Source organism: Macaca nemestrina, chromosome 8 (genome assembly GCF_043159975.1).
Source record: "Macaca nemestrina isolate mMacNem1 chromosome 8, mMacNem.hap1, whole genome shotgun sequence".
NCBI classification, from domain to species: Eukaryota; Metazoa; Chordata; class Mammalia; order Primates; family Cercopithecidae; genus Macaca; species Macaca nemestrina.
In genome coordinates, this window is record NC_092132.1 from 64487512 (window position 1) to 64504954 (window position 17443).

Sequence of the window (17443 nt, forward strand, 5' to 3'; positions counted from 1 at the left end):
CTGTGTTTATTCTCCCTGGAATGATCTTCCTTCTCACTTCATGCTTAGGCAACTCCTTTTTAACCTTTAGAAAAAACCTCAAGCATTACTTTTTTAAGAAAGACCCCCGACCCCCCTGCCCCCCGACCTCCAGTCTAGGTCAGGGTTTTTTCTTAATTTGCCTTTAATAGAAACATGTTTCAATTCAATTTGTAATTATACACTTATATGATTACATAATTAATATCTGTCTCCTCCACTAAATTGCAAGTTTCATGAGAGCACAGCTTTTTTTGGTTGTGCTTGTCATCCTACACTTAACATCTAACACAAATAATATGTATAACAATATAAATAATACAGCAGAAATAAATAGATGCTGACCAAGGCAGGAGGATCATGAGGTCAAGAGATCGAGACCATCCTGGACAACATGGTGAAAGCCCCTCTCTACTAAAAATACAAAAATTAGCTGGCCATGGTGGCACACACCTATAGAGCCAGCTACTCGGGAGGCTGAGGCAGGAGAATCACTTGAACCTGGGAGGCGGAGGCAACAGTGAGCTGAGATCATGCCACTGCACTCCAGCCTGGTGACAGAGCAAGACTCCAGCTCAAAAAAATAAATAAATAGGTTCCATAGAAAAGTTCATTAAACTGTTAGCTGAGATCATAAGAGGGAGAGATTACATTTAGCTGGAGAAACTGGGAGAGGCTTTACAGCAGTAGAAGTCAACTTGGCTGCATCTTAGAGCCACCTGGGAACCTCAGAAGATACTGATGCAGGTTCCTCAGAAAATTAAACATAGAATTACCATATGATCCACCAATACCGCTTTTGGCATATATACACAAAAGAATTGAAAACAGGGACTCAAACAGGTATTTGTAAATCCATCTTTATAGCAACATTATTCACAACAGCTAACAGGTGGAGGAAAAAACAAGTGTTCATGAACAAATTAATAGATAAGCAAAATGTGGCCTACACATACAATGGGATATTATTCAGCCTCAAGAAGGAAGGGAATTCTGATACATGTTGTAACACGGGTGAATCTTGAAAACATCGCAATAAGTGAAATAAGTCACGAAAGGACAAATACGATACAATTACACTGATATGAGGTACCTAGGATAGTCAAATTCTCAGATAGAGACAGAACGTAAAACCGGTGGTTACCAGAGGTTGGGGAGAGGAGGGGGAATAGGGGAGGTGTTGTTTAATGGGTAGAAAGTTTCTGTTTGGGATGATTAAAGGTTCTGGATATAGATGGTAATGATGGTTGCACAACATGCGAAGGTATTTAATGCCACTGTACTCTAAAATGGTTAAATTGGCAGACTTTATGTTATCTATATATTTTAATGTCATTTAAAAGATCCTAATGCCCAGGTCCAACCTCTGATTGAAGGTTCTGATTGAATTGCGCTGGGGTAAGGCTTGGACATTGGGATTTTTTTTTTAATTGCCCAGGTGATTTATCGTGTAACCAAGGGTGAGAAACACTGGTTTAGTGAAAAAAATATATGTAAGTTAAACACTTAAAGGCGGTAGGCTGCTTCAAGGAAGGGAATAACATAAGGTGAGGAGACAAGAACATATGTATTGTTTATGAGGAAGAGTAAGTAGCTCAGTTTCACTTAAAAAGAGAGTCTGTGAAGGAGAATTTGGTTCCAGCTCTGAAGAGTTTAGAATGCCGGACAAAGATGTCTGAACTCTTGATTCTACACTCCCCAAGGAGCCAATGAAGTCTTTTGAGAGAGGGAATAAAATAATCAAAATTATAGTTTAAAACATAAATGAAATTAGTATATCAAAGAGGCATCTGCACTCTCCTGTTTATTGCAGCATGATTCACAATAGCCGAGATACGAAATCAACCTAAGTGTCCACCAATGGAGGAATGCAGAAAGAAAATGTGGTACAGATGCCTAATAGAATGCTCTTCAGTGATTCAAATGAATGAAATCCTATCATCTGTGACAATGTGGATGAAACTAGAGGACACTAAGTCAAATAAACTGGGCACAGAAAGACAAATACTGCCTCATTTCCCTCACATGTGAAATCTAAAAAAGTTGCTCTCGTGGAAGTACAGAGTAGAATAGTGGCTACCAAAGGCTGGGGAAGTTAGGGAGGGAAGGATGGGAACAAGTTGATCAATGAGTGCAAGTTACAGTTAGGAGGAATATGTTAAGGTATGCTATTACATAATAGGGTGATATAGTTAACAACAATGTACATTTCAAAATGTCTAGAAGAGCGAATTTTGAATGTTCTCACCACAAAGAAATGTTGAGTGTTTGAGATGATAGACATGCCAATTACCCTGATTTGGTCATTACACATGTATACACGTATCACAACATCACACCATACCCCATAAATATGTACAATTATTATGTGTCAAATAAAAATAAACTAAAGCTTTTTAAAAATTATGGTTTAAGAATAATAGCCTGAGGGAAGTTTATTAAATGACCTAAAAGGAGAAGAGAGGTGGAGATCCCCCGGAGGATTTATAAGGAACCAAGTAAGAGGTCATGAAAACCTGATGTGGTTCCAACAGAGAGAATAGAGAGGAAGGAAGTGAAGTGAGAGGTTATAGGCATTGAATCAACGACACTCAGCAAATCAGTCATATGTTTGACAGGTGAAGGCAGATCCATGCCTCTTTCATGTAAGAAACAGTGAAAGAAAAAAGGAGGAAGTCTTCTCTGGTTCACTCAGTTAATTAACTGGAATTAACATAAACCTTCATGCCATATCCTTCCTTTTCAAAGCATTGTTAAAATATCAGCAGTAACTAGTTGTAAAGCTCCCTGGAATCTGCTTAGCCCAGTTAGACAGACACTATTCTTAGCCTAAGTCATGGTATCATGTGTGCCAATATATTGCAAAACCAGAGCTTAAACTGCAATAGGGTGGGAAAAGCACAAGTCACAGCAGCTTCATTCTGTTTCAGAACAGTCACAGGAGAAGGTGACAGGAGGGGCCCCTTTGGTGGGAAGAGCTGAGATCTCATACTCTGTCGCGACAAAACTCAACATTCCTGGGGAAGCCCCCGGACGGCAAGTCCTCCAGCTGCACTCCCATGTGATTTCTCCTCACTTTCCATTATGAGAAATGTGTGACCATCAGCTAAAGACTTACAGGACTGGTTTCTTCACTCTGAAAATTGCACCTCTAGATTCATAGACCCACCTTTACTCTGTCCCCTGTGATCCAATTGATGTACACAAGCACACTGTTGAAAATGTGTGAAGAAATTCTGTAGTCCAGTTTATGAATAACTAAGTGAAATCACAAGTAAAGTGACACATTTTTCAGTAAGCACCTAAAATCTCTTCTGCACTCCTACAGGCATCCCTCCTTTAAGGTACCTGGGCACATCTCTCTAAGCTCTGACCTCCAGGTGGACAGTGGTCCCTCCTCACCCTCCATTTCTCCCACTTCTTGAGTCAGACTTAACTTCTCCGCTAACCCCCTTCACCCCTAGAGAAACAGAATCTTTTCTTGGCTAGGGACCCAGGAAAAATTGCTTTGACTTATGGTTATGGTTGCTATCCCAGCATCTCTAGTCACGAAAAATTGATATTCCCAAATATCAATTCTTCCAGGTACAGGTTCTTAATTCATACTTGTTTCCCCAGCAGGGACGTTTCCATCATTATCTCCTGGGGACTTTTCACCCCTGACAGCCCAGCTTGGCTTTCCCATTTTCTTTTTACCTCCTCTCCTTCCTCCTCTTTCACAGGCTGTTCTAATCAGCCATTCCCTTACCCTCTTCACTCTGATTAACTAAACTCATCTTCATTATATTTCAGAAGTGAAAAATAAGGTGTCCTTTACATGTCAAATTTCATTGCATGCTGTTGCTGTGGTCCTAAGACGAGAAAGATGCTGAGGCTAAATTTGTGCTCCACCAGAAAAAATATTATGACAGATGAGTGATGTCTGCTACAGGTGGAGATGGGTAGGTGGCAACATACGTATTCAATAGTGGCATGATTTTCCCACCATCTTAGGGTCAGACACCTTGGACAGGTATTACAGGACTACTTTGTCTTGCCCTGCCCCACTCTAGGCTGGGGTTGCCCCTAAATCTACACAAGTTTATCTGGAATAGGTGTGCTTGTGTTAGTTACCATGAGCAATATGTGGTAAATAAACTGTTTCCAGAAAGGGAATATTGATAACAGAATGGAATTCACACCTGTGGTACACAATGAGGGTCTCTGTATTAGTCAGGGTTCTCTAAAGGGACAGAACTAATAGGATAGATGTATATACGAAGGGGAGTTTATTAAGCAGTATTGACTTACATGATCACAAAATGAAGCCCCACAATAGACCATAGGCAAGGGGAGGTGCAAGGAAGCCAGTCTGAGTTCCAAAACCTCAAAAGTAAGGAAACCAACAGTGCAGCCTTTAGTCTATGGCTGAAGGCCCAAGAGCCCCTGGCAAACCACTGGTGTAAATCCAAGAGCCCAAAAGCGGAAGAACTTGGAGTCCGATGTTTGAGGGCAGGAAGCATCCAGCATGGGAGAAAGATGAAGGTCGTAGGACTCACACAGTCTAGTCCTTCCATGTTCTTCTGCCTGATTTATTCTAGCTGCATTGGCAGCTGATTGGATGGTGCCCACCCAGACTGCGGTGGGTCTGCCTCTCCCAGTCCACTGACTCAAAGGTTAATCTCCTTTGCTAACACCTCCAACGACACACCCAGGAACAATAATTTGCATCCTTCAATCCAATCAAGTTGACAGTCAGTATTAACCATCATAGTCTCCATGCTAAAAATGTCCCCTTTCCTTTCTGATTCTGCAGCAGTAGAAGCTCACCCTGGCTGGGATCAGTGCCAAACAGTCTGTGATGAAGGAGGGAAGTCTCATCACATGGCTCTGAAAACTGGAGCCGAAGCTGGTGAGCCCACGGTAGTTTGCCAGAAAATGAGGTCCAAGTGGCACGTATAGGTGAGGAGGATCTGAGATGAATGGGAGGACTCTGGAATTAGGAAATGAAGCCAAGGTTTTCAAGAACACAAGAGAAAACAGGGTATTAGAAACAATAATTAGGTGGCTCTTCCATTTCAAGAGGCAAGGGCTGCAAACATCTCTTTTGCCTTTATTCGAGTGGACACCTAGCAAGTAGAGTCTACGATAAACTTCTCTTCCCAGTAAGCCAGGATACAACCCATTATCAGATGGGAATCTGGCTGCCTAGCTTCTGTTCTCAGGAGTGCCAACGGCTCTCTCTCTAGCTTCCTTTCAATCACTACAATGTAACAGGGTTCCAGAGCTGGGCCTCACTGCTCAGGCCCAGGAAGTTGAGATCTGCCTGAGCATAGTCAAGGGGCCAGCAGGGACCTGCTGCCCTGATCATTGCTCATTAAAGCCCAGGGGGTTTCACGGGAGCATCTCATAGGGTCAGCTGGTGCGCAGATCTATTTGGAAAGACTAACCTCCTTGAGCTGCTGGGCAAATAAAGGCCATTCTTCACAGGGAAGGAAGATTGGGAAGGAAATCCTGAAGGGAAAGGGTGGAGGGGTAGAGGTACAAGAAGTACAGGCCTGGTGTGAGGCCAACAGTTGAGAGCGGAAAGAAAAGGCTCTCAAGGGTATCCCGGGGAAGGAGGAGTCAGGTATGTTTCCTGCTCAGTCCCTTTGGGTTTTGTGCCAAAGTCTAAGGAAGCAGAGCCTTGATGAGAAGCAAGGCCCTTAAAAACCAATGAACAAGCAAAAGCTCTGTTTTTAAAGAGGAAAGAGTGCAAACAAGCCCGACCCTGTGGCCTTCACATAGAGAAAAATGGACATGGAAAATGTTTGTTCCCACTTTGTACAAGGTCTGAGGTACAAAGTGGGAGAGAAAGGGGATACAACAGCAGAGGTGGCTCCACTGGCTCAGAAGTAGCAAAAAAAGCCACTACAGAGCCCTGGTGGGGCCCACTCACAAGTGGGAGAGGACTCAGGACAGCGGGGAGCCCCGTGGGAACTCCTGGGAAAGGCTGGGGCACAGAGCAAGTGGAAGAAGAAGGCGTTCACAAATAGCAAGTCATCCTCAGCTATCACGGCCTCAGGAAGTGGAGCCATGGTTTCAGAAGGGACTAAACTACAGGTGGCTTTAGTGTGACCTTACTGCATCCCCACCTTTGTGTGAGAAATCTGAATGACATCTAAATCTAGAGGTCTTAACTCAGGCAGTGGCTTTCACACTACATTCTGAGAGGCTTTGGGGTTTCATGGGTGGCGCACAGTGAGACATGCCAGTTGCATACATATAAGGGCTGGCCTAGGACCTCCCAACTCTATCTTTAAAAAAAAAATTACCTTTTTTTGTATGACAGCTCCTCATTTTTTCCTCTTAGAAAGCTCACTCCTGGAATGCTGACTCCCAGAATCCAGCCACCATGCTGTGACAGGCTCAAGCCACATGGAGAGGTCACCTATAAGCGCTCTGGTCAACAAGAAAATGAGATTTTAAAAACAATTTCTGAATGAATAAAACAAATTAAAAGAATATAGAGCTAATATAAAATTAAAACAATAAAAACTGGTGAATATTAAATTACTGACAGTATTACTAATAAAAAAACTATATAGGAGATATATCTTCTATTTTGTGGTTTTTCAATTCAGATACATCAATTCTTCTTATATTGGATTATGTTTATCTACTACATATATTGTCTCCTATATAGTTTTTTATTTGTAATACTGTCAGTAATTTAATATTCACCAGTTTTTATTGTTTTAATTTTATATTAGCTCTATATTCTTTTAATTTGTTTTATTCATTCAGAAATTGTTTTTAAAATCTCATTTTCTTGTTGCCTTACTGATTTGATATTTTTATTCAAATTTAGTGAGAAATGAGTGTGATTAATATGCTTCTATTGGCTTGAGTTAAATTTTTAGGGGCGAGTGTGGTGGCTCACACCTGTAATCCTAGCACTTTGGGAGGCCGAGGCAGGTGGATCACCTAAGGTCAGGAGTTCAAGACCAGCCTGGCCAACATGACAAAACCCTGTCTCTACTAAATATACAAAAATTAGCCAGGTGTGGTAGTGCACACCTGTAATCCCACTTACTTGGGAGGCTGAGGAAGGAGAATTGCTTGAACCTGGGAGGTAGAGGTTGCAGTGAGCCAAGATCATGCCACTGCACTCCAGCCTGCGTGATGGGAGTGAGACTCCATCTCAAAAAAAAAAAAAAAGTGTTAGCTAGGTTAGGCTTTGTGTCTTCTGCATACTATAATCCCTTTTTTCTTTTATTTTCTTCTGCTCAGTGGTTTTTCTTTTTTTTTTTTTGGTCAAAAGGTTATTTTATTGTATTATTTTATTTATTATTAATTACACTTTTTATTTTGAGATAATTTTAGATTCACATGTGGTTGTAAAAAGTAATACAGGGAAATTCTATGTATCCTTTGCCAATTTCCCTCAATGATAACATCTTGTAAAACTGTCATACAACATCAAGACTAGCATATTGACATTGATACAAATCTTACTCAGATTTTCTCCAATTTACTTGTGCTTATGTTTATGTGTGTGTCTGTGTCTGTGTGTGTGTGTGTGCTTGTATTTAGCACTATGCGATTTTTATTGCTGTGTAGGCTGGCATTTTACTACCGAAGTCAAAATACAGAATGGCTTCACCACCATAAGGATATAGTAGGTTGTCCTTTGTAACCATAATTGATTAATTGGACATTTTATATAAATGGAATAATGTAATACACGGTCCTTTGTAACTGGCCTCTTCCATTTAGTGTAATGTTCCAGGGTTCATCTATATTGTAGCACTTTCCACTACTTCATTCCTTTCTATTGCTGAATAACATTTCACTTTATTGATATACCATATTTTATTATATATTCATTAGTTAATGGACATTTGAGTTGTTTCCACTTTTTGGCTATTACGAATAATACTGATATGAACATTCATGTATAAGTTTTAGTGTGGTCCTATGTTTTCATTTCTTTTGGGTTGATACCTAAGAGTAGTGCTGCTGGGTGATATGGTAACTCTATGTTTAACTCTTTGAGGAACTCAGTGTGTTCTAAAGTGGTTGCACCACCTCACATCCTCAATCGCAGTGTACCAATCAATTTCTCCACATTATCAGTTTGTTGTTGTTTTTTGAGACAGGGTCTCATTCTGTCACTCGGCCTGGAGCGCAGTGGTGCGATCTCAGCTCACTGTAACCTCTGTGCCTCTCGGGTTCAAATGATTCTCTTAGCCTCCCGAGCAGCTGGGACTACAGGTACACCACCACACCCAGCTAATTTTTGTATTTTTAGAAGAGACGGGTTTTTGCCATGTTGGTCAGACTGGTCTTTAACGCCTGGTCTCAAGTGATCCGCCCCCCTCAGCCTCACAAAGTGTTGGGATTACAGGTTTATCTACCACATATATTGTCATGGCAATATAACAAAGAACGGAATGTGAGAAAAATTTAATGAGCCCATTTTCTGAAACTGCAGGTAGTATGAAATTAACAATGAAATATCAGTAGTTTAGGCGATACAATACAGATATTATCAATCAGCAATTACTTTTGTGTCCAGAATTTTACCACAACCCTCCATAGCCCTATAAATATGTCTCACTTTATGGACAGAAGTTCAATGCTCAGTGAGGTTAACTTGCTCTGAATCATACAGGTAGGCCCATAATTTGAACTCTGTTCTACCTAACTCAAGACCAATTTTCACTTAACAAACCATGTAATCTTATGTCTAGATGGTGAAATTATACATGGTTTCAATTTTCTTCTTTTGGCTTATTTTTTTCTAAAGTTTCAACAATAACATATGCTGCTTTTGTGATTTTTTTTTAAAAAGTAGGAATCTTAAAAGATTCACACAAAGGTTATTTTTCATAGGAGCAATATATAATCTCTAATCTTTGGAATTTTAACTTTCATAATGCCAGGATAGTGGTTGAAACTGATTGGTTATTTTTCTCACCTTTTTACTCTTTTTTTTGTGGGGATGGGGCAAGGGAGAAGTAGGTTAAATACAAAATACATTCAGAAATAATAACAACAAATTCAGAAATTAAACTGGCTGGGTTTTACTAGTCTAGACTGACACAATCTGTTTTCTGGAAATCTGTCTAAGCCTTCTGTCTTTTTTTTTTTTTTAACTGTTTGAATAACAGTTAAACACACACACACACACTGCCACTGCTTCCACTTGGCACGGTGAGGCTGTATGCATTGAGGCAATGGAGAGATCCAGGGCTCACCCTGATCCAAGGTAAATGCCGCAGGGGCAGGCAAAAGTCTTCCCACATAGAATACACCCATCATGAGCCTGGTCAGAAATAAGCATCCTCTGGAAGGAGACAAGATGCAGACGTGCGATGACAGACTCAAATGGGCATGTTCAAATCTTTCACCAGAAAAACAGCCTCTGTCTGTCAAGTTCCTTGAACTTTGAGTTACTGGCTAAGGTGTCAAGCAAAGGGCTCGGCCAAGTCCTGAGCAGAACTCCTTTCCTCTCCAAAGAGCCAGTAAGGAATCAACGATGAAGAACCTGCCAATTTTCTGTCACTTGGAGAGTTTCCAAGCTTAGGATCCTGTTCAAGGAACCAAAGTCCAAGAGGCCTGTGTAAGAAGAGCAAACAGAATTCTCTTAACTCTTACAAAATATCACTAAAATATGTCGGAAATGCTGTGAGGAAATTACATACTTTTAATTTGTCAGGTCAGCAAAAGTGGGTGGTTAGCAGAGAAAAGTGATCTTGTGAGCTGGCAAGTTGTTCTTCCATTCCTCCTTCCGTGTATTTGTGTGGGGTAAGTCATTTTAAACAATTTCCTCTGACTTGGAAGTTTGGAAACATAATGGAATTCAAAACACAGTGTTTTATTTTTTTTCTTGGTGGTTGTTGTTCCTCAGAAGTCAGTGAGGGAGGAGAGAGTGGGAGGTGGAGAGATTTAATGTCCCAAACAGATTTAAAAACTGAAGTTTAAGAAAATTTCCCTCCCACATAAATAGGATTTTTCATGGTATAGGGCTGTTTGTGGTTCTCTCTCAATGCTCCAGGTTTTAAAGGGCTACTCTTTAAGTAACCTCTCTGACCATGTAAATAATGAGACAATTGCAAGAAATCATCTTTGAAGAAGTGATGATTTTACCAGAACAGGAGCTCAAATAATCTCATTGCAATATTTTGAAAGATTGAAAGAAATAGGCTTTATTTACTTTCTTAGACCAAAAAAAAATCAATTTTTGAAAACAAGAAAAAATAACTGAATGCTTAATAACCAGAGAGCCCTTTGTAACTTTGGTCACGGTGAAAGGATTAAATGAACTCTCACCTCATTTGTAAGCAGAACTTAAATTTCTTCCCTCACCTGTTGTGGAGGGAAGGAGAAAGTGGCTGGTGAAACAAACGTCCCTGGAGTTAGTTTTCCTAAATCAATGGTCCTTGAGATCTTTCCTTAACTTTCAAGCTATCCTGGACATTCTCTTTTCTACGGCTGTGGTAAGTTACAACTCGTGTGTGTGTGCGTGTGTGTGTGTGTGCGCGCGCGCGCATGCGTGTAGAAAGAGGAACTTCTCTGAAAGAAACAACATGGTTTGCAGAGATAAGCTCCATCTAATACAAATACAGAGAAAGATGGTGCTGCTGCTAAAACAAACCCTTTAAGCATCTCAGAGTGAATCACAGAGAGCACATTTCCAATGTCCCACCGGAGAGTTTTGCTTCTTATAGCTATGGCTTCTCATCCATGTTTCTTTGAATCAATGGTCTTTGCATCATTTGGATCGCTTTCTCAGAAGAAAGGGACAAGTTATACCACGGGGCAGTCAAGTCTCTACTTTTATTTGTGAGACCCAAGTACATGCTGATCTCCTGTGCTCTCATCTCTATGTTTAAGGAGTACCAGTCCAGCTGCCAAATAGGAATTAAAGAGGATTTGAATCTATACTTCCCTCTCCCTCAGGGGTTCTAATCAAGAGCCATCAAAGCCTCTACCTCCTTTTCTGCCAATTCTCCCCTTACCCCTAGGTCTCCAGCAATCCCCAAGAGCCTCTAACTTGTAAAATCCAAAATTCCCTCTTCCAAAACAGTCCACACGGCTTCTCTCTGCTCAGCCCCCTGGCCTACCTTCTCTCCCCTTTTTGTGATATAGATCATCATTGCCACCCTAAGCCATTAGCCCCATTCACTCACTTCCTTTCCATCAACCTTTCCATTTCTCTGGTCTACCCTCTTCCATTCTCCCAATTCTGCCTAATAAACTGCCCAGGAACCCAACTGGCAAGGACTCTCATTTAGTAGTTGGAGACCGAGTTGCAGAAGAAAATGTATGCATGAGGCAAGGGCTTGGGATAAAGGAATCTGGACACCTTCACCTATAAACAACTCCACCCACCACACTTGCAAGACAGAAAAACAGCTTGTAAACCTAGCTGATAACTGTATTTTCCCCCAGCTTCTAGTGCACATATCAGGGTTTCTTTAGCCCTAGCCTGCTGCAAATCTGCATTTTATTTCCCTTTTCTAAGGGAGCATTTGCTAGAAAGGAGTTTCTAAGCACCAAGCCTAGACAAGGAGCAAGGAAGTAGATAACTATGAGCTGCAAGGGTCTGTGGCAGCTCATATCTTATTCCCTGTCTCTTCTCCCTTCTATGTTTTGGCTCCAAGAATTACAGCTTTTTCCTGTGTGCAGTCCATAGACCTCACATCTAGCCTATCATGGTCAGAATATTGGCAGGTGAAGGAGGGTTGAGGGTGACATGAAAATGAGAAGTGTCCCACAGAGCCATTGTGGGGTGCACTACTAGCTATCAGCTCATTATTCTCTCTCTCTGGGGTCATGCCTTGGAAAGTGCGTATCAAGACTACTCTAGAATCAGAGCTACCACCAGACAAGGTGAGACTGAATATTATAGCCTCCTTTCCTGAAATCTGTTGTACTGCCCAACAAAAATGTCCATCCCCACCAAAGCACCCTGACTACTCTTTTTAATTGCACCCAGGAATGTTTAAAAAAAAAAAAAAAAAAGAGGAAGGCTCTTGGTGTGAACTCTCTCTCTCTCAAACTGAAGCTTGGATTACTTCACAAATTAGAGCTTGCAAAGTCATGCATGCTGTATTAAATTCATTGAATTTCTTCTTACCACAGAATATCAACCTACCATTGACTTCAGGCTGGTTTTGTGTACACTAGTCCGTTGCTTAGAATTTTATGAAAAGGTTGCTGTATCTCCTTCTAACTTACTATACACATGTATACACGTTTTCCTTCTACACCACCTCTTCCATGTTGCCTACATAATTCCTGCACTCATCCCTCATGTTCTTACCAGCCAGGCCTCAGCTAACTTCTTCCTGAGTCCACCTTTTCTTTGTTTTGGCATTTTACATTTTATGTTTTCAGTTATTTAATAGTTTTAACAATTACTTTACACAGAACCCCGAATTATACACAAACACCATAGGTACCTCATTTTGAAAAGGATATTTTTGATAAAGATGACTGGCTAAGAAATAAAGCAAGAAAAGCAACACCCAAAATGTGTACCCCAAGCTCATTTTGGAGGTATTTAGTGGACAGTCTCTCTTGAATCCTAAGCAGGCTGGTCATGCTTGGCCCAGAATTCCCAAATAATGATTTGCGTCTGAAATTTCCCATAAGGTTTTGCAATGTTCTATTCATACCTATGACAGTCCAGAACAATACTAATCCAGAAGCGTTTTTAGGTAATTGAGAGTCCACCTTTTCAATCTTGACTTTTCTATCTTCTCCTAGCCTTTATCCCTGCCATTCACCATCATTGACAACAATGATTTGGTGCTTACTATGTAATTTAAGACTTTACCCTATGAGGTATGTGTTACCGTGATCCCTTTTTTAAAATTGTGGTAAAATACACATAACATAAAACTTACTATGTTAACCATTTTTAAAGTGCACAATTCAGTGGCACTTAGTGTGTTCACAATATTGCACAGCTGGGTGTGGTGACTCACACCTATAATCCCAGCACTTTGGGGAGCTGAGAAGGGAGGATCACTTGAGCCCAGGAGTTTGAGACTAGCCTGGGCAACATAGGGAGATCTCCATCTCTACAAAAAATAAAAAATTAGCTGAGTGTGATGGTGTGTGCCTGTGGTCCCAACTACTACGGTGGTTGAGGTGAGAGGATTGCTCGTGCCTGGAGGTCAAGGCTGCAGTAAGCTGTAATCATGCCACTACTCCAGACTGGGCAACAGAGCAAGATCCTGTCTTGAAAACCAAAAACCAAAACCAAAAACACACACACATATACAATGTTGTGCAAGCATCACCACTATCTAGCTCCGGAACATTCTTATCACCCCCCCAAAAAAACCGTATACCCACTGACTATACCTACTGCCCTCCCACCAGCCACTGGCAATCACTAACTGGCTTTCTATCTCTACCAATTTTCCTATTTCTTATAAATTCAATCATATAATGTGATTAAATATCGTATGATTTTTGTATCTTTCACGCAGCACAATGCTTTCGAGGTTCATCCATGTTGTAACAATATATCAGTATTGCATTCCATTTATGGCTGAATAATACTCCAGTGTACGGATATACTGCATTTTCTTTATCCATTCACAAGTTGATAGACATTTGGGTTGCTTCCACCTTTTAACTATTATAAATAGTGCTGCTTTAAACATTCACATACAAGTTTTCATTTGAACACCTGTTTGCAATTCTTTTGGATATACCCACAAAAGTGATATCACTGGATCATATTTTAATTCTATATTCAGCTTTTTTTTTTTTTTTTTTTTTTTGAGACAGAGTCTCACTCTGTCACCCAGGCTGGAGTGCAGTGGTGCAATCTCGGCTCACTACAACCTCTGCCTACCGGGTTCAAGTGATTCTCCTGCCTCAGCTTCCTGAGTAGCTGGGATTACAGGCACATGCCACCCACCTGGCTAATTTTTGTATTTTTAGTAGTGATAGAGTTTCACCATGTTGGCCAGACTGCTCTCGAACTCCTGACCTCAGGTGATCCACCTACCCAGCCTCCCAAAGTGCTGGGATTACAGGCGTGAGCCATCGCGCCCAGCCTATATATTTAACTTTTGAGGAACTGCCAAACCTTTCCACAGAGGCTGCATCATCTTACATTCTCACCAGCAATGTATGAGGGTGCCAATTTCTTCACGTTCTTGCCAACGCTAGTTATTTTCTCCCCTTTTTTTATAGCTGTCCTAGTGGGTGTGAAGTGGTAGCTCATTGTTCTGTGGTTTGTATTTCCCTGGTGGCTAATGATAAATATTTGTGCATCTTTCCATGTGCTTTTTGGCCATTTGTATATCTTCTTTGGAGGAATATCTATACAAGTTCTTTGCCATTTTTTAAGAGGTAGGGTATTACTCTGTTGCCCAGGCTGGAGTGCAGTGGTGTGATCATAGCTCACTGCAGCCTCGACCTCTTGGACTTAAGCCATCCTCCCACCTCAGCCACCCCAGAGTAGCAGGCACATGGCAGTTCCTCAAAAGTTAAGTACAGAGGCTGGGTGTGATGCCTTACGCCTGTAATCCTAACACTGTGGGAGGCCAAGGTGGGCAGATCACCTGAGGTCAGGAGTTCGAGACCAGCCTGGCTAACATGGTGAAACTCCATCTCTACTAACAGTACAAAAATTAGCTGGGCATGGTGGCATGTACCTGTAATCCCAACTACTCAGGAGGCTGAGGCAGGAAAATCACTAGAACCCAGTAGGCGGAGGTTGCAGTGAGCCGAGAGTTCACCACTGCACTCCAGCCTGGGTGACAGAGTGAGACTCTGTCTGAAAAAAAAAAAAAAAAAAAAAAAGCCAAATATAGAATTAAAATATGATCCAGTAAACCTGGGATTACAGGTGCATACCACTGCACCCGGCAAATTTTTTAATTTTGGGGAGAGATGGGGTCTTACCATATTGCCCAGGCTGGTCTCGAACTCTTGGCCTCCAGCAATCTGCTCACCTTGACCTTCCAAAGTGCTGGGATTACAGGCATAAGCCATCGTACCCAGTCCCTTTGCCAATTTTAAAAATTGAATTGCTTGGTTTTCTATAAACAAAATCTAATTTTTCAAGAAAAAATAAAAGTGCAGAGAGTTCAGGTCACACAGCAAGCAGACAGCAAGCTGAGATTTGAACCCAGGTAGTCTGGTTCTGTTGCTGTTAGCTTCTGTACTAGAACTCCTCGTTGTACAAATCCCTGCTGCCTGAAAATGACTAAAAAGAGGTCTACACTGGTGTCCATTCATCTCAAAATGTCTGTCTGTGAGCACTGCTTCTCAGTTTTTTAAAAATCACCATTATGCTGGTAATCCCAGCACTTTGGGAGGCCCAGGTGGGTGGATCACAAGGTGAAGAGATCGAGACCATCCTGGCCAACATGGTGAAACCCCATCTCCACTAAAAATACAAAATTTAGTGGTGGCGCCTGCCTGTAGTCCCAGCTACTCAGGAGGCTGAGACAGGAGAATCACTTGAACCTGGGAGGCAGATGTTGCAGTGAGCCGAGATCACGTCACTGCACTCCAGCCTGGTGACAGAGTAAGATTCCATCCCAAAAAAAAAAAAAAAAAAAAAAATCACCATTACAAATTACAAATTATTCTTTTGGGTTAGGCCAGGCATCTCCTTGATGCAAGGGAGGAAAGTGAGATTTACCAAGTCCTTATCATTGCTCTAGGGATTTTCATAGATGCTACAATTTTTCATTTCACTCCTACAGCAACCTGTTATTATTACTGTTAGACTGGAGATGAAATGAAGACAGAAAAGTTAACTTTCATGTCCAACCTTCAAAGGCGGCAATCTGAACCAACACCCCTAGCTATATGATGTGTAGATGCTCTGTTCAAAATGCAGATGCTGCTGAAAATCCTGTACTATTTTCCTTCTGAGTGAATTGGCCAAGGCCACACATAATCAACCACTTGATCTGGAGTCAGACTCCTGGTTTCAGGCTTAAGTTTCTCATTAGTGATGTGGCCTAGGCAACGTTTTTTAACTTCTAAGATTTAGTGTTCCCATTTATAAAACATTCATATGAATACTACGTGAGGCATCCATGTAAAGACCCTAACAGAGCCTAAATTTAAGAGATGAAGATGGCAATGATGACCACAAGGAGTAATGACGGTTCCTAGCGGTACCCTTTGCTTGCCCTATGTTACTGCTAAAACCTGTACTTCCTCTGTGCAGGGCACAAAAACATGCAGCTCAGTTCACTTGGAGAAATAACACCAGTAGTTTCCAAAGAGTGGTAGCATTCTTTGAAAATAAAGATCAAAACAGGCAATCTAGTGTCTATGGTTGAAGAAAACCAGTCTCTGACCTCATTGCTAAATATGAGTAAAATGAGAAATCAGGCCCTAATCCAAGTCAGCACATTTTATAAGAAAATGAAGTGAAAGGCTGCAGGTTGGGAGATTAAGCTGAACTATCTTCTACAGAAGAGTTCCCAGCTCTTCATCCCAAGTACCCCTCCTGGAGAATGGCCGAGCTGACACAGTCTGTGGACTTGCTGGCTTGTTTGTTTGCTTTTTTGTTTGTTTGATCATCACACATTTTACACTTCCAAACCAGGATTTCCTATACGGCACTGATTTTCAGGTATACTGGTGTGCACAGGAGAAAAGAAAAAAAAAAAAAAAAAAAAAAGGAGGCCAGGAGTGGTGGCTCATGGTTGTATACCCAGCACTTTGGGAGGCTGAGGCAGAGGATTGCTTGAGCCCAGGAATTTGAGACCAGCCTGGATAACATAGGGAGACCCCCTATCTACAAAAAATAAAAATAAAAAAATTAGCCTGGCATGGTAGCACGTGCCTGTAGTCCTGGTTACTCAGGGGGCTGAGGTGGGAGAATTTCTTGAGTTTGGGAGGTTGAGGCTGCAGTGAGCCACGACTGCACCACTACACTCCAGCCTGGGCAACAAGAGTGAGACCCTATCTCAAAAAAAAAAAAAAAAAAAAAAAGAAAGCAAAACGAAGAAAAGAAAAAAGGGGGGCTGCAACTGTCAATCTGGCATCCAGAGAGCTAAGTTCATGAGACTGCTTCAGCCTTGCTGGGTTTCCATTTCTCTTATCTATAAAATGAGTGATCCAATAGATTCCTCACAGAGCTAATGATTTATGATTCCTATTGTTTAAGGACTACTTTGTGGCTTTCTAGAAATATTAATCATCAACATACTACATTGTATTTTGATGGCTCTTGAAAGTAGGCAGTGAGGGGTGGACATGAGTCAAGCCAGGGCAGAAGAAGTTTGGCATTTGTAGGTGAAGATGAATGTACTCAAAATCCTGCCCTAATTTTGGAAGGAAATGCTGCAAAATGGTAATTTATTTACTTATAATAGACAGCCAGATTGTCTAGCTATAATAGACAGCCAGATTAGCCTAGTTTGGGAATGTGTTAGCTGTTTAGGTTGTGGCTATGGTTGCTGAG

At 41.3% G+C, this 17443-nt stretch overlaps 1 protein-coding gene and 1 long non-coding RNA gene across 3 annotated transcripts in view; one reads left to right on the top strand and one right to left on the bottom strand.

Annotated features, from left to right (window-relative positions):
• Positions 1 to 853: 853 nt before the first annotated feature.
• Positions 854 to 17443, bottom strand: part of LOC105483527 (uncharacterized) — a 41859-nt gene continuing 25269 nt past the window's right edge. Inside the window, exons 5-7 of one of the 2 annotated variants that reach the window (XR_011606932.1) lie at positions 9240 to 9600; positions 6312 to 6438; positions 854 to 4990 (exon numbers count right to left, since the gene is read on the bottom strand). This is a non-coding gene — a long non-coding RNA (uncharacterized lncRNA). The remainder of the gene's footprint in view (positions 4991 to 6311; positions 6439 to 9239; positions 9601 to 17443) is intronic. The other variant, XR_011606933.1, reaches the window with a different exon arrangement.
• The window catches only part of LOC105483530 (zinc finger protein 704), a 300235-nt gene continuing 292420 nt past the window's right edge, over positions 9629 to 17443 (top strand). Inside the window, exon 1 of the mRNA XM_071068065.1 lies at positions 9629 to 9789. The gene's annotated coding sequence lies outside the window, so the exon portion shown is untranslated. The remainder of the gene's footprint in view (positions 9790 to 17443) is intronic.